At 48.4% G+C, this 24,664-nt stretch overlaps 1 protein-coding gene across 1 annotated transcript in view; it reads left to right on the top strand.

The window, feature by feature from the left end:
• Nucleotides 1–24,664, top strand: part of LOC144099089 (aquaporin AQPAe.a-like) — a 160,680-nt gene that overhangs the window by 128,601 nt on the left and 7,415 nt on the right. The gene's annotated exons all lie outside the window — the stretch shown is intronic.

The raw sequence follows: 24,664 nt of genomic DNA, 5'->3' as shown, positions 1-24,664 counted from the left end.
AAAGCTCACTGCCTCGAGGGAACCTTATTGATCATTTGGGGCATTGATTGGAATCATCAGTTCTTCTTTATGGGTGGCTCCGTACTGAGGATGCTTTGTATCGGCGTTTACTCTTACTTAACATAGTTTGTTCACTTACTCACTCTCTCACTGATCGCTATCTCACTTACTCACTCACTCACTTACTCTTTCCTCGTTCACTCACTCACTCATTCGCTCACTTGCTCACTCTCTCACTTACTCTTTCCTCGTTCACTCACTCATTCGCTCACTCTCTCACTTACTCACTCTCACTTACTCTCTCCCTTACTCATTCTCACTTACTCTTCTCCCTTACTCACTCACTAACTCACATCTCACTCACTCACTGTATGTCACTGCAAAAGTTTCCCTCTTCAAGCTGGCAAGAAAAAATCATCCTGCACCCTATCACCGGATCCGTGGCATTTATATCCCTTCCTTGTATTCCCTCGTCAAGAATTAAATTATATTCGAAATGTATGCATTTTCCACAAAATTAAAATGCCAGCTGCACTGCGTTCATTTCCGGCGTTGTATGACGTCACGTGCGCGCTGTAGCTTTTACGCATCGCACCGAATACTCAAGACACGTGTAGATTGCCGCCGTTGCTGCCTATAATAATACGCACGGCTACCAGGGAGAAGCACTGTGCGGGAACATGTGGTACAGCTGCGCGTTCTTTCTATAATCTTCTGTTCTGGCGCACATAACATGTCCTTTGTGACATGTGACACAATAAACTTCCTCCGAGACTTCTTTTCAGCCGCATAGTCCAAGAAAACAAGCCCTCATTGCTCGAATGCTTCCATTTTTTATTCCGATCTTTTCCTTTATCGACGTCAAATTCATCCGTCAACCTCATCAGGTACATTTGTACACGCCTATATATGTCTCTCCGAACACTCCGGGTTGTCTGTCTCCTTATTCAGCACGGGCGAGAACAACGCAAAGATAAGACGGCAGAGGTCCGGAGCCCCGGCAGCCTTTCTCCGGGGACAAGCGTCGTTTATTTGTAAGGGCCCGCGCCACCTCCACTATCGGTGCAGGGCACGCGTACTGTGGAGCGCACGTCCGATGAGGCAGCTCAGCCAGCGCAGTGGGAGTTGAGAGGAGAAAAGAGGGGTGGGGGCATCGGGAGGCCCAGGGAAGCGAAGTAAGACGTGACCTGCCCAGTAAGTAGCGCCGAGACGTGAGCACCGCCGCAGTGTGTGACGAAAGCGCGGCCCTTTGCCGGGCACGGTTGACCCTGAGAATCTCCTGCCCCCTTGCGCACGGCCGATAGAGGGTGACTTCTGGCAAAACGAATGCGATTTTTCTTCTCCGTAGCTCCAGCTCCACTGTGGTGTGCGCTTTCTCCGAGTCATGGACGGAGAGTTTTGGCACAGCGGGTACGCGCTAGCGTGGACGTATACCGGACCAGCCGGATGTTGCTGCGCATGCGCAGACGGAACCCGGTCGGCCCAGTCTAATACCCATGTTACACGAGCGTTTTCAACGGCAGTTCAGTTGACTCTCAGTTGAATTGAACGGCAGTTAGCGGTGTTACACGGCAGTGCTAACTGCCATTGAAATCTCAACGGCAGTTGAGTTCGACTGAGATCGGGGATCCCAGTTGAACGGCCAACTGACAAGATGGCGACCTACGGACCGAAAAACTTGCCCCCTTACTGGATTGTCTTGGCTTAGTGTGCTTCGGCACGCGTAAATTTCTACAGCAAAGCAAAAAATACACAAAAAGAAGTGTCACTATAGTAAATAATATATATATATATATATATATATATATATATATATATATATATATATATATATATATATATATATATATATAGTACGATCATTTACAACAAGAAAAAATGCACACACTGCTTTTTTCTTATTTACACTTCGCTCTAGACGCGAGGTGATGTGGTTATAGTGCTAACTGAACTGAACGCGAAGTGCTCGTGTAACAGCATGGCGATTCCAGTTGAGTTCAACGGCAGTTGAAATCCTCAACTGGCGGTTAACTGAACTGTCGTTGATAACGCCCGTGTAACACAGGTATAAGTCCGCACTAGTTAGGCTCCGCTATGCTAAAACTGTCCAATGTCGCCGACTACACTGCCGCCAAGTGCAGACAGGAACGTGCGAACTTGTGGCAGGTTACATCAAGTAGCACCGTCTCGTGTTAGTTACCGACATTACTGGCGGGGCAGTGAGCCGGAGCGGGCGCCAACCGGGCTCCGGTGAAGCATTTATACGTCCATCTACGCGGGGACCAGCTGCACCATTTACTCTCTGGTTCATGATGGCGTCCCACGCTACTCTAAAAGAAGAAAATAAAGAAGCGCAGGACCGTGGAAAGAGAGCGTGATTTTGACGCATGACAGACTATGCAATCAGCCGTGCTGAGATTATCAGCAGTAGCGCATTTTTCTTTCTGAAAGGGAAATGGTCGTTTTTTTATTCTTTACACTGTGGCGATTCAGTGCCATCATCGATGATAGTTCAGTAATTTGTGATTTGGAAAGGAGTCTTCCGTCCCCGTAGCCTCCACTCTCCCCCTCCCCCCCCCCCCCCCCTCGCCCTCCATTTATATATAGTTTCTACTCTCTGCCGACCGCGTTACTGCCAAGGCTAAAGCTTTCCTGTGACAGCGAACCTCTCAGACAGGAGCAACGCTCACATAGAGACAGACACCTCGTCGTGATCACTACGATAGCGGCGTTGTGCCGCGGGTTTATACATCCACGCTGCGAGGAGACGTGCTCCCCATGCAAATGCCCCAGATTACAGCCCGCTCGCACCGACTACCCTAATACTGTTCCTCTATTCCTTTTGCTGCCACGCGGAATCCAAATATTCGTGAATGTAGAAGTGCCTGCGCGTGCACATTGTTTACTTTGGCTTAGTTCGCCTGGTATATGCGTGTTGTTTTTATACGCTCAGACGCATCACCAGCGGATGCGCAGTTTGGCGTCGTTCCCCAGGGCAAGTCTCCTTGCTCGTGCGCGAGTGCTCAAAATGCAGAGGCAGCAGAGGAGAGAGGGAGATCGCCCCGTTCAGGGAGGTGGCGCAAACTCCATGCGCGAGCGCGCGCTTCAGCCCCGCCGTGGCTCCCAAATTCGATAGCTCGCGTCTGGGGCTTCTATCTGCCTGCTCTGCTTCCCTTTCCTCCTTGACACGATGCGTACGCCTGCCTGTGTTCGTAGTTTCTCGTACTTTCTTTTTTTTCTTCCCTCTATTCTGACTTATTGCTCCCGCCTTTTGTCTCGTTTTTGTGTAGCGCGCCGCCTCTTAAATTTTATTGCTTTGCGAGCTTACCATCCGGTGGCATTCTATCGCAAAGGTCTCGACCTCGACTTGGCGTGAGGGGTAACGTTGGGAAAATTTTGCCTCTCGGGAGCTGAAACGCTAAAAATCACGGGAGGGGGGGGGGGGGGGGGGGGCTGCTTGAAAGAGAAATATAAAAAACGAAATATTGCGCTCTACTCATCTGATTGCCTCACTTTCCTCCGTTGGATAAACGGGCCCAAAGTTTCTTTTTGTTGTTTTTTCGGGGGGGGGGGGGGGGGGGCATATTTCTCCATCGAGAAGGCTTTTGGGCGTAGCTAAGCGAGTCAGATGACATGGCGCTTCGCGTGTCAAGAAGAAACCAACAGAATACTTAATCAGTCGATAATCTGCTTGTGCAGGAAAATCGTGCCCTGAAGCCCCGAAGCCGTTTACGTCACACAGTGCTCGTCCATCGCCTCTGTAACCTTTAACTTGCGCAACGCCTTCTTGCGGAGGTGATGTGACATCGATGTAGACATGGATGCGCTTACACGAGTCCACCTGGACACCTATTGCGACGAAAAAAGCGTCTCTGCGATAAGTATAGCAACAAAATTCTTTACTTTTCGTCCTATTCGAAAAAAAAAAATCGCAGTGACAGCTCTGCTGAATGCCATGTCGTATCGTGTCATGTCTCACAATGTTTTGGGCCAGGTGTTGCATACAGCAACATAGGCCAGCGATTTCTAAGACGTCCATAAAACGCGTTCGCGATAGGCTAAGAGGCAAGCTCAGTGGGGAAAAAAGAGAGGCGTGTCATCAGTCATTTGAGCTCTTCATTGATGATATCGCGATGAACACGCTAGGTGGCGGTGATGGTGGTAGTGGCGGCTGATGAGAATAAAAATAAAAATGGCAGCGCTGAAAAAAAAAAAGATGCAACTTCGATGCCTTTATGTTACATACATGCTCATCACTATCATCATCAGTAACCAGTTACCTTGACTGCAGGAGTAATAAAGCCTCTCCCGTTGACGTCTGGCTAGCCCTTTATTGTGCCAGGGGGCGGGCGCCTCTTACCCTTAAAGGCTTCTAATCTCATCTCACGCCACTTTGTGTCGCCCCGTGTACGTTGACTGTCTTGGAACGGTCTTCATTCCGTAAAGTCTGTATAAACATGTTAACTGCAATTTTTCTGGACTAGTGTAAGTTGACTTGAACGCCAACAACTTTTTTTTTCTCACATATCTGTTTAACCCACTGCGCGTAATAGGAACATACTCAGTGGAGTAAACAACGGCTCTAATAACTGACGCTGTAGAAAACTAAACACCTCCACTTAGTAAACAACAACTCGAGTAGCCTCTGGCTGCGACAGATAACGACGAATGGTCTTACAACATTTCTTCCTATTCGTCTTCGGAATATCTTGACCACTGAAATCCTTTCCCGAGGCCGTTTGACTTGTTTCAACACTTTCGTCTCGACGAAAGTCGTTCCAAGACGAGGAACGTAGCTCCAACTCGATCCGAAGAAGACGAAGAAAGATAGGAGGGAGCCGGCACTAAAGCGCAATAAAGCGCAATAAAAAGAGGAAAAGAAAGGATATAGAAAAAGGAATGCGGGAAGATAAGACAGGCGGCGAGTGGAGCGACGGCGTTCTCGACGACCGCGAAGTGTCGCGGAGGGCACTATTAATCTGCCACGCGCTCTCGCCACCTCGTGAGTGCCGAGTGAGCCTCCGGACGTCCGCTCTGAGTTTGAAAATAAAAGGAAGAAAAAAGGAAACCAACCGGGCGAGCTGCTGAGGGAGCGGATCTCATTCATCTCCATTTTGCAACCACCTGATATGGTTTCCCTTCCCTGCCTTCGCCACTTGTAGAGAAAAAGGGGCAGGAGAGAGAGAGATAAATAAATAAAGAAAGAAAGAAAGGTTCGCACAGCTTCCTCGGGTAGTTTTTCAACCATACACGTTTCTTCCGTTACCTCGTGGATCTGGATATCTTACTTTCCTCTCCGCAGGGGGACGACCGAAGCGCACCCCGTGGCGCCGGTATTGAGGATGATCTTCTCTGTCCTACTAAATCTCTTCGAGCTTCGCGAGCCGACATTTCGGAGGTTACCTCTGCGGCTTCGGTGACGCGCCGATCCGAGGTCGAGTGGGGGGCAGAATCGGTGCGTCGAAGCGTGCATGTCGTGAACGACGTGTGGTGCCGAGGCCTAGAGTCACTAAATACAGACTTAGAGTACCGGCACTCTTTTCTCCTATTGTTCTGTGCCGCCGCCACGATCATTGGTCAGTTTGCATCACGTGATATTTGTTTACACTGCGACGGTTCATGGGGGCTGCCATTTTGTGGCTTATGCGTTTTCAGTCGGGCAACTGTGGTAGTCCTAGTGCTGCCGGTGACCGACTCAGTGACCAGGGATTCCGCGCCTCGCAGCATTTCAGCTGCACAAGAGCATACGAGGATGCCGTTTTGCTGCGTTGTTGGCTGTTTCAACTCGCAGAATGATGGAAAACGCTTCATGCGCTTTCCGCTTTCCATGCCGTACGGCTACGATCCCCGCCGCAGCGCAGGGTGGCTAACAGCGTTGTTTACAAAATGGCCGGGCCAAAGTTAGCGGCGAGGTCGCCGAAGCGGCAATCTGGCAACAATGATAAACAACAAAATGGCCGCTCTTGCTTACCGCCGGGCTGCAGTGACGGTACTCTAAGTCTTTATTTAGTGACTCTACCAAGGCCTACTGGAGTGCTGGCTGCGTTGGCGGGCCGAAACGAAGCGAGGCTTAGGAAGGTGACGGCCGCTTCGAATTTTCGAAGACTCTTTGTCAGGCGAGATGAGGTGGCACCGGGTAGGCCTTGATGTCAGTAAATGCGGGTTGATGAGACTCCGACGATGGTTGGAAGATCCCTCGGGCTGGTAGCGCAGAGTGGTGATGCGTAAGTATTTTTGCGGAGCACGATACGGGTGCTGTCGCTTTAGGCGAAGCCACCTGGTGGCAGGCGCGGAATATTAGAGGTTAGAAAACTGCGACTCTCGGCTGGTGTCTCGGCAGCGGCGGGCTCGAATACGTGAGTAATTCGATTCAACGTTCCGGGTCCCACTGTACCGCAAACAAATGGAGGCGCGCATTGTTGCACGACACCTTTTTACCAAGACTCAGCTCATGACGCGGGCTGGAATCTTTTTATTACGCTTCTCCTTTTTTTCTTCTGCTTCGTCGTACTTGTATGGCAGCAGCGCGCAAATCGTGACAAGCTCGATTAACAAATAACGAGAGATTTATTGTATGCAATAAGCTGCAAATAAACAAAATAATTGATTTCGACGCGCGAATGTTGCACTTGGAGCTACATAACGATAAGGCGCCCGTGTGCAGTGCGGTGTCAGTGCACGTTAATTATGGTGGTGTAAATTATTCCGGAGCCCTCCACTACGCACCTCCTCCTTCCTTTCTTCTTTCACTTCCTCCTTTATCCCTTCCCTTACGGCGCAGTTCAGGTGTCCAACGATAGATGAGACAGATACTGCGCCATTTCCTTCCCCCAAAATCAATTATTATTATTATTATTATTATTATTATTATTATTATTATTATTATTATTATTATTATTATTATTATTATTATTATTATTATTATTATTACATAACGTTTGCAACAGTGTGAGGCTCCGGATCAATGTCGTCCGCCTACGGTTCTCGAGGCGCACTCAAATCTCACTAAACGGGCGATCCTGACAAAGCAAACTGTTGGGCTAGTTGGTTGTGCATTTTGAATGTTACAGCGTAAAAAAAAAAAAAGGACACGGGACGACAAGCTTGATGAAGGGTGAAGATCGCGCAGCACTGGGTTACACTGTATTCCTGCATTTCGCCACTATTGAGATTCGGCCACTTGACTGGTTTCGTACCTTTGGCCTCGTGCTTTTCAGAATAACGACATATCCATTGAGCCATTTCGTAGGGTAGACGGAAGACCATTTATGTGGGCTTAGCAGGCACACAGTGTAGACACTGCTTTGTCTCAAGGTTGTAAGCATACTCGGGAACAAGGGCCAAGTTTGTTTCAAATCAGCATAATAGAAAGAGGGCCGAATAGTAGACCAGGCAAATTTTGTTTGCATAAAAGAAACGGGAAAAACACAAAAAAATTCTTGCTAAGAAACAGTAATCATTTCCTAAGAAAATGGTATTAGTATATATTTAGGGCACATTTCTAGAGAAACATGTATTCTATGAAGGACTTAAAGTATGCACGGAAATTTTTTTAGCTAACATAGTCGTCTCAGGGCTGCATTTAATCCAGATGAATTTGGTCGCTCTCTCGCCGCACCACGGAGCTCATAAATAATTTAAGGTATACATAATGCGACGTTAGCATAACGCGTCCTAATTCGAGCAGCCGAGCGTCCGGTTTAGTTAGGCTGAGCACGAAGTTTCTTCGCCGGCTCCTTAAAATCATTTATTCCAAAAATAATTCGTCAGAACAATGGACTGGAATAGGTGAGTAAAAGTTTGGGGGCATCGAAGCAGTAACTATTAGTCTTCATCATAATTAGAAACTACGCTTTTAGGGCTATTATTGAGTAAAGTGCCGATTCTAGCTTTACAAAAGCTGCAGCATTTAAAGCAACATCAACGAAAGGACGGGGAGAAAGAGGGAAAGGTCAACCGGAGGAAAGAGTATTTAGGCAGCTACTCCGCGCCGAGGAAGGAGAGAAGGATGTGGAAGGCGGGAACGAGAACTGATTTTCCCATAATACATTGGGCTACATAGCTGCCGGAGGCGTTATGCACATGTTCACGTACGCAAAAAGGTGGTTTCATAGCGCACACGGGAGGAATCCAGGGCATGCTCTACCATTCTCTTTGTCCTGGTGGCTTCATAGGTCCATATTCGGTAAGATAGACACGCAGCTGTAGCCAGATGCAAAAAAAAAATTGTCTGAGGTTCAACCCAGCTGAGCCCAGTAGACAAGTGAAAGCAAAGCCGGTGGTATTTATAGCGAAGAATGGTTTGACGTTATGGCTACGTCATCGCATCGCGCAAAAAAGGCCACGGAACAAGCTTGACGAAGGACGTCATGGCTACGTCATCGCATGACGCCATGTCAGGTGATGCGAATCTTAACTCTAAAGTTGAACGTCAAAGGCCAAGTGACCAGGTCATCAGTCACATGTTTGCTGGTCATTGGCGATGACCATACATTACAGGCATATCATGGCTATGCGCAGCGAGACACAGTCACACATTGTTAGTCTTGGAGGTGTGTGCTTTGTTTCACCTTGGTCGGGCTTCAAGGTCAAAAGCGCAAAGCCAGGCGAAACTCTGAGCTGTACGTTGAGTAGTAGAGCTTTCGCTAAAAGAAAAAAATAGCCGTGTATGTACGTAGCATTTCGGCACAGATCAAAATCGAAGTACATGCCCAAAGATATTTACACATTCGACGTATTGCGTCGTTGCGTCAATGCAGTTCAGGCGTTAAAGCCTCGAATCGCACAAGAAGGGGAAGGGAAGCCTCTTCTGGGAAGGCGCATGTCCACGATAACGAATTGACTATGGCTCCGCGGTGAAAGCCAAAGAAAATGACAGAAGAGTTGTGAAGGAAAAAGGGAGGATTTATAAATATTAAAGATTGACATAAAAAAGAGAAATAACTGAAGAAAAGAAATGGATCACATAATTCTATCGGAATAATAAAACAGTAACGCATGAAAGCGGAACAGAATTCGGAGTAATTTTGAGCACAGTTAACAAGGGAATCTTCCGGCTGCAATTGTGATTTCGTGAAGGTACTCGTAAACCGGATTCAAAGTATAACAGATATCCTGGCGCTCGCGCCAAAGGAAAGAAAAACCGAAATTGACAGACTAAGCCTTAGCCTTCTGAGGGGGATGTCCAGATCAGTCCCGCTCTGAAGTGGGAACCGCCGGCACGAGAGAATGCAATGCCCTGGCAATTCAGCTTCCCCGCATGATGCGCAGAGGTTCGTCGTAAACCGACATCTACACAAATACTAATTTAGGCGGTTCACCGCCTGCACCCTAAGAAGGGTCATTGAGATACCTCACACTGCCGAGACCTACTTGAATGTATTCCCAAAGGGTCCCTTCAATTGTGGTAATCCGAGGTAGTAACCAAGAGATCACGGCATCATGTGGAAATAAGTTTGCAACTTTGAAAAGTTGCCCGAAAATTCCTTTATTTTCCTTTTCCCCAGTGCAAAGTTGCAGCTCAGATAATCATTCTCTCTCCTCCTGTTAAAAATTACTTTCATCGTCTGTCAAACCTCCCCACTTTGCTAAATCCCCTGTAGTCTTTTTTTTTTTCACATGTATGTGATGGGGAATTTTATCTCTTTGTATGGCGCTCTGCACCAAACCGTGACCAATACCTTTCGTGGGTATGCGCTGCTTCAAGTGACGTCAAAAGTGACTCTCTTTTCTATTTCCTAAGGCGAACTAACAGCGATAGCTGCACAGATGACATAATAGCTGTGTGTTTTTCGTAACTTCTGTTGAACGACTTCATTTCCAGTCCTCCAGCTTCACTCGTCTACCGCACACATAGCGTTTGCGTTTTCGCTTTACTGCAGTACACTGATGTTCGGCGGAAGAGCCAAGCGACGGGAGACCAGGCATTCCCCAGGGCTTCTCCCGATATCCCGCAAAGCCACCCTTTTTTTTTCTCGCGCCAGTTCGTCTTTCCCTCTCTCTCATAAAAGGAGGAGGTCGGAGCACTGGAGAGTCTCGGCACGGTGGGGAACAAAAGCCGATGACCGATCCCTACTGCCACATTGTTTCGCGCAGTGATTGAGAAAAAAGAAAGATAACTAAAAGGAGAGATACGGCGGACGGCGTATCGACCTGAAATGCGGAGAGGATACCCAGACCGACTGGGACAACAGCTTGCCAAGAGGCGCGTATTTCTTCGCAGCGGGGTTGTAGGGCAGAGGAAGGCTGAGCGAGTTCACGTTCGGGGTCCGGTGGCATTGATCTGCACTCGCAGGGGCGTTGTTCTGTCTCTCAGTTCCGTACTTATGGCCATCCTTTGTGCGGCTCTCCCACTGCAAGAACTTCCGTTCACTTACTGCTCGAGTCACATTGTTGCGACGAGCTCTTTCGGTGGCGTCCGCGACAGCACCGTTTTTTACGACGCCGCGTTCTTTTTACGAGTGGCGAGGGCAGAGCCGATGAAAGGCCAAGCGCATGAGGAAAAGGAGATGAAAGGGCAAGAGGAGAAGGGTAGCCGAGAGGAGATGCAGGTTTGATACTCTGGTTTGAATGTTTTTCAGTAGCTTTGATGTTGAATTAAAGATGGTGATGATGATGATAATTATTTAGACAACATGAGACAGGCTTGAATTTTACCTATACGAGCTTCTAGACACTGAGGGAAGGAATGCACCCCAGGAAGCACCCCACACCTCAGTGTGGGGTGCTTTTATTCTCCCGTTACGGCGTGTTGCTATAACTGCAGACAAAACAGGTCATGAGCCAACCGAGAAAATTTTCCTGAAAAATCTGCGCCCGCCCTGTTTTTTTCAAATGATCTTTTCGTCTAAGAAAGTTCGCGAAATGCTGATGTGCAAATAGGATTGCTCCACGTGGAGGAGTTCGCCACAAATTTGTCTCTGCACCTAGTTATACGTGAATCTCGAATTATCCCCGCGTCGGCTCACTTTTTCGTTACTCCTGTTTCTTAATACTAAGCACAAACCTGCACCTGTGGCAACACAAGACAGGTTAAAAGGCAGGTATAGCGTAACACGAAACTCGCCTCGATCCAGTGAGCTGCAGCTTTCATGCTGATGTTCTGAAATCGCCACAGGCCACGCGGTTCTTACTGTGAGCCGCAGCCCACCGGCAGGAATGTAAGAAATGGGAGAGGTGGGCGATTGAGCCACGAGGTTGGGTGATTTCTTCGGGGGTTGCTAGACCTGTCTGTTATATACCTAGCCACGGGCCGAGCACTGGACCGTGCTCTGGTTTCTCATAGCACGGGCCACAGCAGGGGAGTAGGAGCGGTCCAGGGGGCGCTGGCATCCAAACCACGGCGCTTCAGTTTCGTTCGGTGTGCCAGCCAGCTATGGCTTTCCACCCAGCAACGCAAGAGGGGGATCAAGCCTTTCCGAGTCGCTGCACCCGCGAGGATAATATATATTTATATATGAGGCCAGATGCTCGTGGGGAGGTGTGGTCGACGGGAGAGGTCCGGGGGCCCATGCTCGCTTTCCGATGACGCTGGGCGCAGGCTTTTTCTTCCTTTCCTTTTTCTTCTCGTTCCGTCTGTCATTGTGTTTCGTTCCTTCTTTCTGGATCAATGCCGTCGTTTATTGGATGTCTGGCCGAGGGTGAAGACGCGAGTCGCGATATGAGTGGCGCGAAACGAGAAGGAATGCAAGCACTCCCTGTATTGATCGGAACAGGGGTCGTTGGGCTGAGCACCGCAAAAGAAACGAGCTCCCGCGGATGTCGAACTTGTTCGACAAAACGGAGGCGCCGCGTTTTAAGGAATTAAGGTTGGGGGGGGGGGGGGGGGGGGGAGGTGGTTATGGAATTTGTGTGGCAGAACGAAGAAACTGATTCCAAAAGGAGTAAAAAAAATCTCAGGTTGTCAATGCTATTCATGTGGTACAGTATGCGTTAGCATTAGTGTTTTCCCTTGGCGGTGTCGGGTGGCGTGACGCAGTCCATCAATCAACGTGTAACACGCCGTACCACCTCTCCACTCGTCGGATCCGATGCAACATTCACAGTCGGCCGCGCTGTGCCTGTCGCCACTCTCTCCACCCCTCGTCGACTCTGATTGGCGACCGCGGTTTCCCTCTCTCCATCTGCTGCCTCCCACCACTTCGCCCTCTCTCCATTTTCTCTTTCCCCCACCCTTCTTTCTCTTTTTCTCTTACTCTCGCCTTTTCCCTCTCCACTTCTCCTCCTCTTCCCCACGGCTTCGCATATCACGCCGCCGCCAACGCCGGACCCTTTTTGCTCCAATGTGGGTTATAATACTAACGCATCAAAATAAGCGGCAGCACGCTCGTATAATCGTAGCAGAGCTCACTGTGAACGGATTATTGGATGAAGTGAAGAGTTGCGAATACTCGAGAATTTTCGTTCAGTACAACACCTCCAAAGAGACTACTCAGTGATGCCGCGCTTGCAGATCAAAAAGAAAACGCTGATATTAACGCGATAGCATTAGGAGGGCCATGAATGCGAAAACTGTCCGGCGTTGGCGCCTGTGTGAAGCCTCCACCTGTTAACCATGGCAGGTCGTGTTTTGGGGAGATTTTCCTCTCTCCACTCGTAGGGGGAGGGTAGAATATAATATAATCAGAACTGAAATCAACTGGGGAGTGAACGGCAATGGAATCAGAATTGAAATAGCATCAGAATTGGAGTAGATTGACGAGTGAAAGAAAAATGCTACTGCACTTCCTCTGCATCAATCCAATTGATCTCGCCTTATATTTTTTTTATTTCACAAGATGCTTCCGAGCACAGTCAGTTTAGAAAGGACTAAACGCGCCGTATCTTTCTTTCGCTAATCTAGGGTAGCGACGTTGTGTCGATTAACCATGCCAGCAAACTACATTCAATCAAGGGAATGAAGGCGCGCAGGCTTTTAGTTTCTCCTCAACGGCAATCGAACGTCGGTTCGCGTTAAAGCGACGACAGTTTCCCGCTCAGAGGAACCTCATAACCTTTCAAAGAGCAGTCTCGTGTTGTTAAGCACGACACTAAATGAGCATAGCGGCTTAATTGCGTGGCGACTGCCTTTGTATGCAAACAATGCACATGCTAAGAAGAACTAAGATTACTCGATTCATTTCTCCCGGTGTCTCCACCCCCCCCCCCCCAAAAAAAAAAAAAGATTGAGAGAGAGAAAGGCAACAGCGTCAGGTCGCATTTACAGCATTGCACTCTGCTCATTTTGTGAACAAGCATGTTTTGTGAACAAGCATGTAGTTAAGGGTAGCCCGACAGCGCCTCCTCAAGACGACGACGCCGTTTCGAGCTCTTAATGATTGAGCAGGGCCGCCGCGGTGGCTGAGTGATTACGGCGCTCGGCTGCTGGCCCGAAAGACGCGGGTTCGATCCCGGCCGCGGCGGTCGAATTTCGATGGAGGCGAAATTCTAGAGGCCCGTGTACTGTGCGATGTCAGTGCACGTTAAAGAACCCCAGGTGGTCGAAATTTCCGGAGCCCTTCACTACGGCGTCTCTCATAGCCGGAGTCGCTTTGGGACGTTAAAACTCCTATAAACCAAACCAATCTTAATGATTGAGCGAAGAGCTAGAGAACTCCTGGACCTATTGTCGCCCTTCTGGGCGAGCCAGAAAGGTGACATCGGTATACCTGTTCGCATTACATATAAAACAAAGCAGAGGAATGCGTCACCATTTCGTTACGTAAAAATTGTAAATTGTGGGGTTTAACAATTCGGTATGAGAGACGCCGTAGTAGAGATGTCCGCATTAATTTAGACCACCTGGGGTTCTTTAACGCGCGCTGAGATCGCACAGCACACGGACGTTTTTTTTGTATTTCGCCTAGATCGAAATGCGGCCGCCGAGGTCGAGATCGAACTGGCGACCTCGCGCTATTTCTTAATGTGGTTGAGTTCATTACCGCAGAAAATCACTTTACCAATCATCTCATGGCGAAAAAGGGACAAACCACATGCCGCCGGTAGGAGCCCCGCACACAGCACAGAGAAAACCTTTCTAGCATCTACAGTGCAAGCATAACCACGCCTGCTATGCTCACACTGCCGCCTCCTATTCCCCTTGCTTATGAGGCGGTGGAATTCAATTCCGCGCGATGGGGGAAAGGATTGGGCGCGTGCGCGGTGTTTGTCGTGGGCACGCACACCACCGGACCGGAACTAGTTTCCCCTTTCCGCATCCGAAGGAGACGGCCTGTGTCCCTGTACGCGAGTGTTACTTCCGGCTTCGCCACTCTTTTCTCGGCCCCTGGGGAGGGAAGCCCGCCGAGCGTTCTGCATGCGCGCTCCCCGCACCAACCCCCACTGGCGATGCGGGCTTTCCCTCCCTCCCCATACTCCCACGAACAGCGACGGGAGCAGAAAAGGGAAGACAGGAAGGAAGCGAGTCTGCGTAAACAAATTAGCCGGCGCTTTTCTTGTTTTCTGGCGGAGAAAGCGAAACTTACTTTTCTGTTCTCCTGCAAGGAGCACGCAAAGCATCTTGGGTAATACAAAAAAGGGAAAGAAAGGCAGCGAGAGAAAATGTGGGCGGGAGACCTTTCCTTCTGGAAGAAGGAAGACAGGAAGACATAAAGGAACCAGCGCTATCTTTAGCTTCGCGCCGGTAACTCTTGGGAGTTAAACTTTAGGGACGCGGAAGCAAGGCTGCCCGGACGGCTCCGCTTTGGCGGTAATAAGGGCTGGCACGACGTTTGTACGCACGTACACTTTCGAAACTGCGCGTTATGCTGAACTAGGGTTGCCACGTGCAGCGATTTAGCGCGCAAGTCAAGGAGGCACGTGGCTGGTCTCTAGAGTGAAAGTATTTGCCTTCCTCAGCCATGTTTCCTCGTTAGCCGAGGGATTCATTAGGCGACGGAATAGAATCTGGTTGCTCTTGAAGTCGACACGTGTATGACCGCTTCTTGGTTTTAGTATATTTTGGGTGAACTGACTGCACCCTGCGCAGCTTGCCATATGGGACTGAACCTGCTTGAGAAATGGGCCAAAGGGTGAATGAAATTGCACTGCACGGTGGAAGTAACGCGACGTGATAAACGAGGGAAGACAGCAAGCATGAGGAAATCGTTAACCTTTACCTCATGGGAGCCAGAACGTGTCATGCCGGAATGCCGTGTGCTTATGTGCTTTGGAGCTATCCTGGCTTCTATACACTCTCAACGACGTACTTTGCGTTTTATTAAAGACGTTCGTCTCTGTGCGCATGACAAGAGCAACAACGCAATTCAGAATGAATAGTAAAAGAAAAGCTTGGGGGGCCTTCTTAACCACATTCTTTAAAAAGAAAATGTGATACCGTTTAGGTTGCCTGCTGTGGTGCATACAATAAGCGTCTGATGTTCTTGCGATTTTCGCTCCGAAACTCCGGTTGGAACTGGTTCTATTGCCTTTATATGGTAAGCATGAATCGTCACCTTCTAGAATGTTCGAGCACCCTCCACTGGATATACCTTTTGGAATTATACCAATCCAATGCACTAATCCACCTTAATCCATTTTCTGTAGTGAGCTATACTTCCGAAATTTTCTAGGTCCCTAGGAATTTTTGGGGGGCTTGTTGTTGTAGTGGTTTATTTAAAATAACATAAAAGGAAGGTAAAAGATTTTTGCTAGCCCCGGCATCTGCCATCACGTGCGGCGGCACCTGAGCTGGGGCAGCGGAAAGAAAGGATAGCAGGCAGGTGGGAGAAATGAAATAAAAGAGGTGAGGGGACAGAAGAAAGACATGGGGGGAGGTAAATAGTACACTACATAAAATAGATATACACTGCATAAAAACATTAAAAGTGAGCACTGGGGGGCTGGCCAACTTCCAAATTTTGGGGGTCCTCACATTTTGAACTTTGGCGGTGCCGTATGATTGGTCCACTGGTGGTCACGCAGTGTTGATGACGTCACAAGCCTCTCAGTCGCATTCATAGATCGCGGGCAGCCCTGATACCACTGTACTGGATCAGTGGTGCAGCGGTTAAGCGATGCTTCTGTGCTCCGGCAGGTGGCTGTTTCAAACACAGCCACCGATGGGGCTTCTGAGATCCAGGTTGGTGTTCCTGAGCTACCGTAAGGCTTATGCGCAGCGCCACGTCGGGCAGGTGGCAACTGCATTCAATTTGGCATCGATGGTCAGTTTGCTCACAATCCAGTGGGCACGTTGCCACCTTCCACGGTGGCAAGTTGTGATGACGTCACAGGACCACGTCACCGCAATTCACCAATCAGGGAATTTGGTGGGGAATTTCAAATTTCGAGCTGCTCTCTGATAGGTTTTTGGTGTCACGTGACCCTGGGGACGTCATCAAGGAATTTCGTTACGGAGAAGCCAGAATTTTTTTTTTTTTGGGGGGGGGGGGGGGACGACTGCCTAATGTTATGGCAATAATGAATAACTGCGGCTTCAGTAAGGAAGTTACGAAGCGAACACCGAAATAACGTGAAAAGTAGACTTTCGAAGCCTTGCTTGGCAAATATGATAGAACAACCATTTCCGAACCTCTCGCTAAAGGCGGCGATTTCGAGATGGCGACAGCAGCGAAAGAGAAAGTTTACCGTGTGCTTGAAAGCGTGGAACCTCCACCGGCATGTTCAGTGAAAATTTTTCACGTAATTCGACACACAAGCACCTCATCGCCACAACGCCCTCACAAAAATGGTCGATAGACAGTCTATATACTTCTTATAGACTCTATTGCCTGCCTATAGATATTTCTTTTTGTCTATTCATAGTCTATAGACTGTCTATAGACAAAAGTCTACTAAAATTGTATGGCCATAAATCTATTACATTGTCTATAGACTGTCTGTAGGATTTTTATTGCCTATAGACTGTTCTCAAGGGTTTGTCTATAGACAGTCTATAGACTTTATAAACAGAAGTCTATGGAAAGTCTATAGTCTGTCTAAAGAAATTTTTGTAAGAGCGCCACGAAGTGAGTGAAAGAGGTTCTAAAGGAGCTGCTTATGCCAGGAAAATGTACAGGACAGCGATCCATCTGCGACGAAAGAGTGCAAAACACTCTTGCGGGCTGCCTATATGAAACCCGAAAGAGTTCGCCCGTCGTGACAACCGATAACTTAGGCGCCACAAGCAAGATAGTGGCGCGTCATGTAAGCGCCCAAAACATAAACCTAACAAACTTCACCTCTCACGAGAAAATAAGGCGACCGACAAGGATAAACGGAGGGAGTTACGTGTGGATTTCCATGTGCGGCCGAAGGTGGAAGGTTTTGCGCACAGACTCGCGTTTACTGACGCAAGCCACGTTACGCGTAAGTAAGGCAAATTGAGGAAAATTTTGAGATTTGGGGGTCCGGCAAGTCATCATGACGTGTTGGAATATGAACACGATTTTCCAAAGATGGTCCGAATAGCATCCTCCGGAGACTGTCTGGACACACACACGCGCACACACACACAATTACACGCACAGATACATGCGCGCGCGCGAATTGAAAATTGTTTTTTTGGGGAAAGGAAATGGCGCAGTATCTCTCTCACATCTCGGTCACACCTGAACCGGGCCGTAAGGGAAGGGAGCAAGGTGGTAGTGAAATAATAGAAAAAGAGGTGCCTTAGTGGAGGGCTCCGGAATAATTTCGACCACCCGGGGATCTTTAACGTGCACTCACATCGCACAGCCACGGGTGCCTTTTGCGCAAGGTGGTAGTGAAAGAAGAGAAAAATAGGTGCCTTAGTGGAGGGCTCCGGTATAAATTATACCACCCGGGGATCTTTAACGTGCACTCACATCGCACAGCCACGGGTGCCTTTTGCGTTTGGCCTCCATCGAAACACGGCCGCCGCGGTCGGGTTCGAACCCGGGTACCCCGGATCAGTAGCCGAGCGCTCTAACCACTGAGCCACCGCGGCGGGTACGCGCGAATTCTACGTTTAGGTTTTCACCACGCGAATTGACGCTGTATTAAAACAGCGCGTATGTGCTACGAGAGGCGCAAGAATAGCAAGGCTAGTGATAATAACAATATTAATAATACTGTAGCGAATTACCTGAACAGTTATTTTTGTAGCGATAGCTACATTACGGTAGCATTTCGAGCCTTCAGCCGGTCGGCGCCGCCACCCTGTGGCTGCACCACCACGCTGTCACGTGGTTGGTCACGTGGTGCGGAACAGCTGCCGGCGGCGCGGCGCCGTGGCTGATCACGTGGTTCGTCACGTGGCTGGCCATGTGACCAAGTTCCACTCGGCCAGCTGTAGCTATCGCGTCACTCCAGGTTTAAGCAAGCTAAACCACCGCCAATTTTTTTGCACATCTGCGAAATCCTTCCGAAGGCTTGCATGGCAGAAACCCGTCAACCATGGGGTAGCACTACTATCGTGCCAGTCCGCACAGGCACTCTTGCTTATTACTCCGAGAACAGATAGATTCCACTCGCAATGCTTCGCGGGCGGCAAAAAAAGCACTTCCACTTGCCGCGGCCCGCACGATATTTGCACTTGCGGATATCCCGCAGTAGCAGTGGCAGCAGTAGCTGATTGCGGCAATGTCATTGCTGCCTCTCTAACACAGTAGCCTGCGCCTATTCCATTCCTGCTTTGGATCGGCAGGGAGAAAGAAGGCTTAGCGCGCATGCGACGGAAGAAAAAAAAAAAACAAATCGTGGATAAAGGGGGCGGTGGTAATATATATCTCCAGGCTTGTTCTCCACCATCGAGTTCCCTTATTACCCCTTCCGGCGCGCTGCTCTCTCCGCTCAGTGAAAAAGCCAGGCACGCGCCAGATCCCCCGCACGCGCGAAACGGAGCTTATGAGGCCCGGCGCCTGCCGCCAGACGTCGCATCGAACCGCCGGGAGGCGTAATTTATGGGCGCGCCGCCGACCACGCTCCTCGCAACACATCAGGAACAGAGAACACACGTGCTTTGTGCTGTTCCATCAACGAAGCCAATTCGTTACTGCGCGCAGCGCCCCCATACAGTGGAATCGTCTCGCGGGCAATGTTTAGGCTGGTCCTAATGTTCTCCGCCACAGCCTTGGTGCGGCGATGCGTCTATAGTCGGCGTAGCTGAAACTTCCAAGCTTGTTTGGTGTTTGGCAGAGGAAAGCCGCATTTAGGATCGAAACAACGAAGAGCCCCCGGCGTTTTTACAGAGTGCTCGATTTTATTGCCATTTGGGAAAGCCGACTTCGTGCGCAGATCGAAGCAGTTCCTGTGAAACGACAACAACAACAGCAAAAAGAACGCCGGGAACCGTGCAGCTTTTTTCCCCAACCAGGCGGTGGCTTTCAGGCGTGACGCTTCGCCGCATGGCACTTGTGTTTGGCAGAAAAACGCGCGTTCAAGCAGAAGGCAAAAACAAAGTTCGGTGGTGGAATGTCGGGTCGAGATTGCGAGGGAAAAAAAACATATATGGGCGCAGGAAGTGATACGTCGTTGCGCGCAATTTAGAGCAGCCTTTTATAGCAGCTCGTCTGTTATTACAGGCGAGTCGTCTCCATTACTTCTTATATTGTTTGCTTTATTTATTTTCCCTTCTTTAAGGGCTCTAAACATCGCAGTTCCCCCCCCCCCCCCCCCCCCCCCGCGAGTTTGTATCGCGTGCTATGGGATGTGCGGCCATCTCGGAAACGTAAAGGTCGGATTTCGCCTCAACGCAGCCTTAAGCTCTCCTCCGGTATTACGCACCTGTGGAGTAAGGAGCAGTGGAGTAAAGGTGTTCCATTGAGCTGGATTAATAACACTCCCTTCGCTGCCGTAGTGGCCCGGTGGTTATAGTACTCGGTCACTGACCCAAAAGACGCGGGTTCGATCCCGGCCGCGGCGGTCGCATTTCGATGGAGGCGGAATGCTAGAGGCCCGTGAACTGTGCGATGTCACTGTACGGAGGTGGCCGAAATTTCCGGAGCCCTCCACTCCGGCGTCCTTCATAGCCTGAGTCGCTTTGGGATGTTAAACCCCCATGAAACGAAACGAATAGCACTCCCTTCTCTTCCTTTTCGTCTTTTTTTTCTTATAAAATGCACAGGGTATCGAACCAGCGCAGTATGGAACGTTGGATGCGATCAGTTGTTGCGAGTGCCCATGGGACAAAACTATAAACAAACAAAAGCCTTTGTATCGCATTTTGTTTGTTTTCTCCGCCTCGGTGACCCGTATAGCTAGTTGCCGAAATCTTCGTTTCTGTTTTAATCCGAGCGCTGCGCATCTTTCGCAGTTGTAGCGCTCGATCGTGCACGAGTTAATGCTTTTTGCAAACGGACTCGGCGGAAAAATTGAAGTTGTCCTGGATCGATAAGGTATCACGTTCTAATCATAAAGACCACTTTCACCGAAAACGGAGCCTCTCCAGGCTATAAAAAAAAGAAGCATGTGTCGCCATCACCGGCCGAATTCGCTAGTAAAATGCGTGCGTCTAACGGAATTATCACGCGTATCTCAAGGCCACGCACAACGCCATTCACTTCAAAACGAAGGCAATCCGTCCTTTTCGGTAATGACGTCACCAAATTGAATAGACAGGCGAGAAGATTTTTAAATCGAATTTTCTCGCCTTTTGCTGCTTGACTTTTCAACATAGCCAGAAAGAGCCAGAAATCAATTTTCACTGACAACAATAATTAAATGCAGTGTCCCCAGTGTCTCTTTAGATACACTAGTTTTTTTTTTATCTTCACATTTATTTCGCTGAAATCTACTCTGGCGAGGGTAAACGCGCCAGGGTAATTGCTTTCACTGCTTTCGTGGGTCTCTGACAGCCGTGGTCACGTGACAATGCTTGTTCCAAACAACGCGGTGCCGTCTGCACATAAGCCGAGACTACATGACAGCCAAATAAGACGAGACATTTTTCATCATTCTTGTAACTGGCATACATGCGGGCGTGCCATGTCTAACTGCCGTTTTATTCGCTACGGTGAGCATGCAGATTTCAGTGGCGATTCTTTGATATGAATGCACAAAACACTCCTTATTAAATGTTATCGCTGTACCGTGCGGGTACCTCGATAATATTTAATAACATTTCCTTCGTTTAAAAAAAAAAGCTATACCGCCTGAGAAAGACAGTGTTTGAGAAAGGACCGGCGTTTTTATGGACATACTACGGAAATTGCAAGTCTAGAAATTCGCAGCGTAATGTTTACATGGTTGTAAAGTCACGTGAAAGTGAAGCCGTTCACTGTAAACAAAAATCAACCCAAATGGGAGTTTAAATGGTTGGCGTCACCCTTTAATCCACATGCGGAAACATTTACTCCATCAATATGGAGTAAAAATGTGCTAAATGACCTGTTTTACTTTCTGCACTCAATAATGGGGCATTAAGGAGGATTATCCTCCTTATAACTCCAATTTTTATATGGAGTTTCTTGGTCTCAATGCGCCCCAGGCACACAACGGAGTAAAAAAAAAACACCATTTTGCGCCATCCGCACCGTCACCTATAGCGTCTCGTCTGCTAATGGTCAGTCGTCTGATAATGGCGGTGAGTGACGACCCCTTGGTTACCGTCGTCGCTGGATCTCTGCTCACTTCTGCTCCTTCACGGTCGCCTGCCGCGGTAGAAGATATAGGCTTGTCGCAGTTTTCGCTACAGTGAGCTAAATAACTGAACTGTTCTTGTGAAGCATCCTGTGCTTTTGCCAGACCTCACCATTGTTTGCGACGCCACCCCGTTACAGCCCCCGCTTAGGCCTATTTCTCGCAGCTTTATGCAGTGTGGTTCTCGCGGTTTGTTGCAGCAGATTATAGTGCGTCGTTGCATGAACTCTGATAGAACATAGTTTCAACGCTTAGCTCTTGATAGAGCTGATGAGGCTGCATTTTTCCTCAGTCATATTGAAAAGCCAAGCCTTATAGAAGTGAATATGAAAGCAACCACTGCCATACTAAACTACTTTCAGGTGTGTTTTCATTTACAACTTATTCCGCTCTGGTTTTTAGTCAAATATAGCGGGTGCATGACGTTGAAAACTATTCCGCGACTCCTTTTCAGTTTTGAACTATTGAGTCTAATGCTACACCCCTTAATCTACAAGCATAGCAACCCAAACGAACTCGTACAGCCAAAGCAGACGACTCCTGCTGCCTCCGCCTACGCCGCCGCTGGGCTTGCAGACGGCGAAAAGAACGCGCGACGCGGGGTCACAGTAGGGCAGCGAAGTTTCCCAAGTTGGATTGCCGGCGACCCCCGCAGCTACCGCCCATTTCCGCCGCTGGCAATGCTGTAAGAATGAGCCTGAATGAGGATATATAAACATGGCGCAATTTTCGGGCTCCATTTCTGTGGTTAGTAAAAAATTTACTCCCTTATACTCGGAAATACCTCCCTTGTGTAAGGAAGTAAATATAGTACTCTATTTATATGGAGTAAATATAACCTCCTTTTAAGTGTGCGCTAAAGGACAAGGCATTTACTCCCACGTGGGTGTTTTTTGTTCACAGTGTACAAGCGTCTGAATTCTCCTTTAAATGGCACATAGCTGCAATGCAGTGCATGCTGATGATAGCAGCAGGCAGCTGTCGTCACCTGGCAACTCCATGGAGAGTGTACCGCGCAAAGAAATTTATACGCACGTGAAATTCTTCACAGATTTTTTTTTCCAAATTATTCACCGATGTTGGGGGGAACGGGTCACACACGTTTGCGGCTCTTAGTCCGGTGTATACGGTATGTCGACTGTAAAAGACTGCTTTTATTTCGGCATTTAAAGTGTAAAAAGGGAGAAAGAAATCTAAACATACTGGCATCTTCGACAGCAGCATACGTCTGACGATTGCTTCTTAGCTGGAACATTTTTAAACTTCAGGGCCACTGCAGGCATCATGTTATATGGGATCACATTTTTGCACTCTTTAAACGGTTTAACGGATGTCATTTTTTGTAATTCAAACATGTATTATTTTTCACGCAGCTGCAAAAGGACTCTGCACTCCAGCTTTCCTAATTTTGTGGTTTGCGGTCATTTCTATTGAACTAAATATTTTAAGCCATAAATTGATATTATCCTACTACTATCCTCAACGATATGAATGCAACAGATCTCATCCAAGTTTCATGCACCTGCTGCTTTATAGAAAGTCACACCTGGTGACTGTCAAAGGTACTGCCTCCTTAGAAAGCTGTTTTCCGTGGGGTTCTTATGTTTGTGAGCATAAGATCTAAGAAAGCTCACTATCTCTTAAATATCAATCGAGTGCATGCATAGGCCTCTTGCCACCCTGCATAAGGTTGCAGTGGTTTTTTCTGTGTGGCTGTTGTTGCCTTTATTTTTTTTCTTCACTGTATTTTCCTCTCTCCTCCTTTATACAGCTATCTGCTAAATCGATCCCAAGTGAAGTGCGGACTTGTAGACACGAAACATGGCGCTGACCTATGTCCATTTTCCTTAGTGATCTGAGGCTGTGCCCAAGACCTCCGCTGGAAACGGCAATACGTTTGGCAGTAACTGCAACAGTAACTCCGGCAGTACTCCGAACTGAACATTTTTTTCTTCTTGCTATTCAGACTCTGAATGCGGTCGTGAGTCACAGTCCCATGTCGAAGCTGAAGTCGATATCTATGCCTCATTTGTGTCCACGGGGATTAGTCATCTACCTATAAACCTAGAGGCACCGTGATATTCAATATTATTGAATAATTGGACCATTTTACTTCTGTTCTGCGCCGACAAAGGTAGCTCGCGCGTTGCATTCGTGGTTACCCCACATTCGGGTAAATACGGTAGTGTTTGAACTTCAGTGGGAACTCGAGGAGCCCCAGGTGATGTCCGTGGAAATTAAACGCACACTGAACACAATTCCATTCAATTTCTGTCACTAAAAATATCGATTCTATGCCACTCTCTCTCGACCTGGCTATGTTGACGTTATCTCGACAGCAAAAGTACTATAGTCGGGTGCAATTCAAGAACGCAGCGTCTTTCCCCTGTCAAAGAACCCCCTTCCAGACAATGATGTCGGCCGATTCTCAAGACCCTGCTAGCGTGACAATGCAGGGAGCGGCGCCACGATGGAGAGAGGAGTCTATTCCAGTACATAGAGGGAAGGGATTATCCCCTTTCATCTATCATTCACTGTTTCGTCACACAGTAAGGGTCATAAGAATCGGCCGACGCCATTGGCTTGAAGGGAGTATTTTGACAGGGAAAAGCTGCTGCGTTCTCGAGTTGTGTCCGACTATAGTACTGCCGAGAAAATTGGAAGTTAAAAATCAAGCACTTATTTTCCCCTCGAACTCGTGAGGGCGAAAGGGAAAACGACTCCTTGATCGTCACCGTTTGGAATTGAATGGCGGCTTGGCCTAGACTCAGAGATCCGCAATTTAAACTTGGCTTCCACCTCAGTGTGCTTGCCAAAATTGCTGGTGCCGATCAGCTACATTTTCAGCAAGTGCAGCCTAAAAACGCGTTTGTTAATCGATAGTAGTAGTGGTTTATTAAAATAACAATAAAAAGGAAGGATAAGATTTTTGCTAGCCCCGGCAACTGTCATCGATACTGAAGCATCTGAGCTGGGACAGCTGGCCCAAATCATCGAAATAAAGGATAGCATGCGGAATGGAGAAATGAAATGAGAGAGGTAAGGGGACAGGAAGAGAGGATAGGAGGAGGTGTAATATACACAAACTATTTACACAATAAGAAATGTGTACAGGTTGCGCGTGTGATTAGTAGTTAATCGATAAAGG

This window comes from Amblyomma americanum, chromosome 7 (assembly GCF_052857255.1).
Source record: "Amblyomma americanum isolate KBUSLIRL-KWMA chromosome 7, ASM5285725v1, whole genome shotgun sequence".
NCBI classification, from domain to species: domain Eukaryota; kingdom Metazoa; phylum Arthropoda; class Arachnida; order Ixodida; family Ixodidae; genus Amblyomma; species Amblyomma americanum.
The sequence above is the reverse complement of the archived record's forward strand: the minus strand, read 5'-3'. Positions and strand labels throughout refer to the sequence as shown.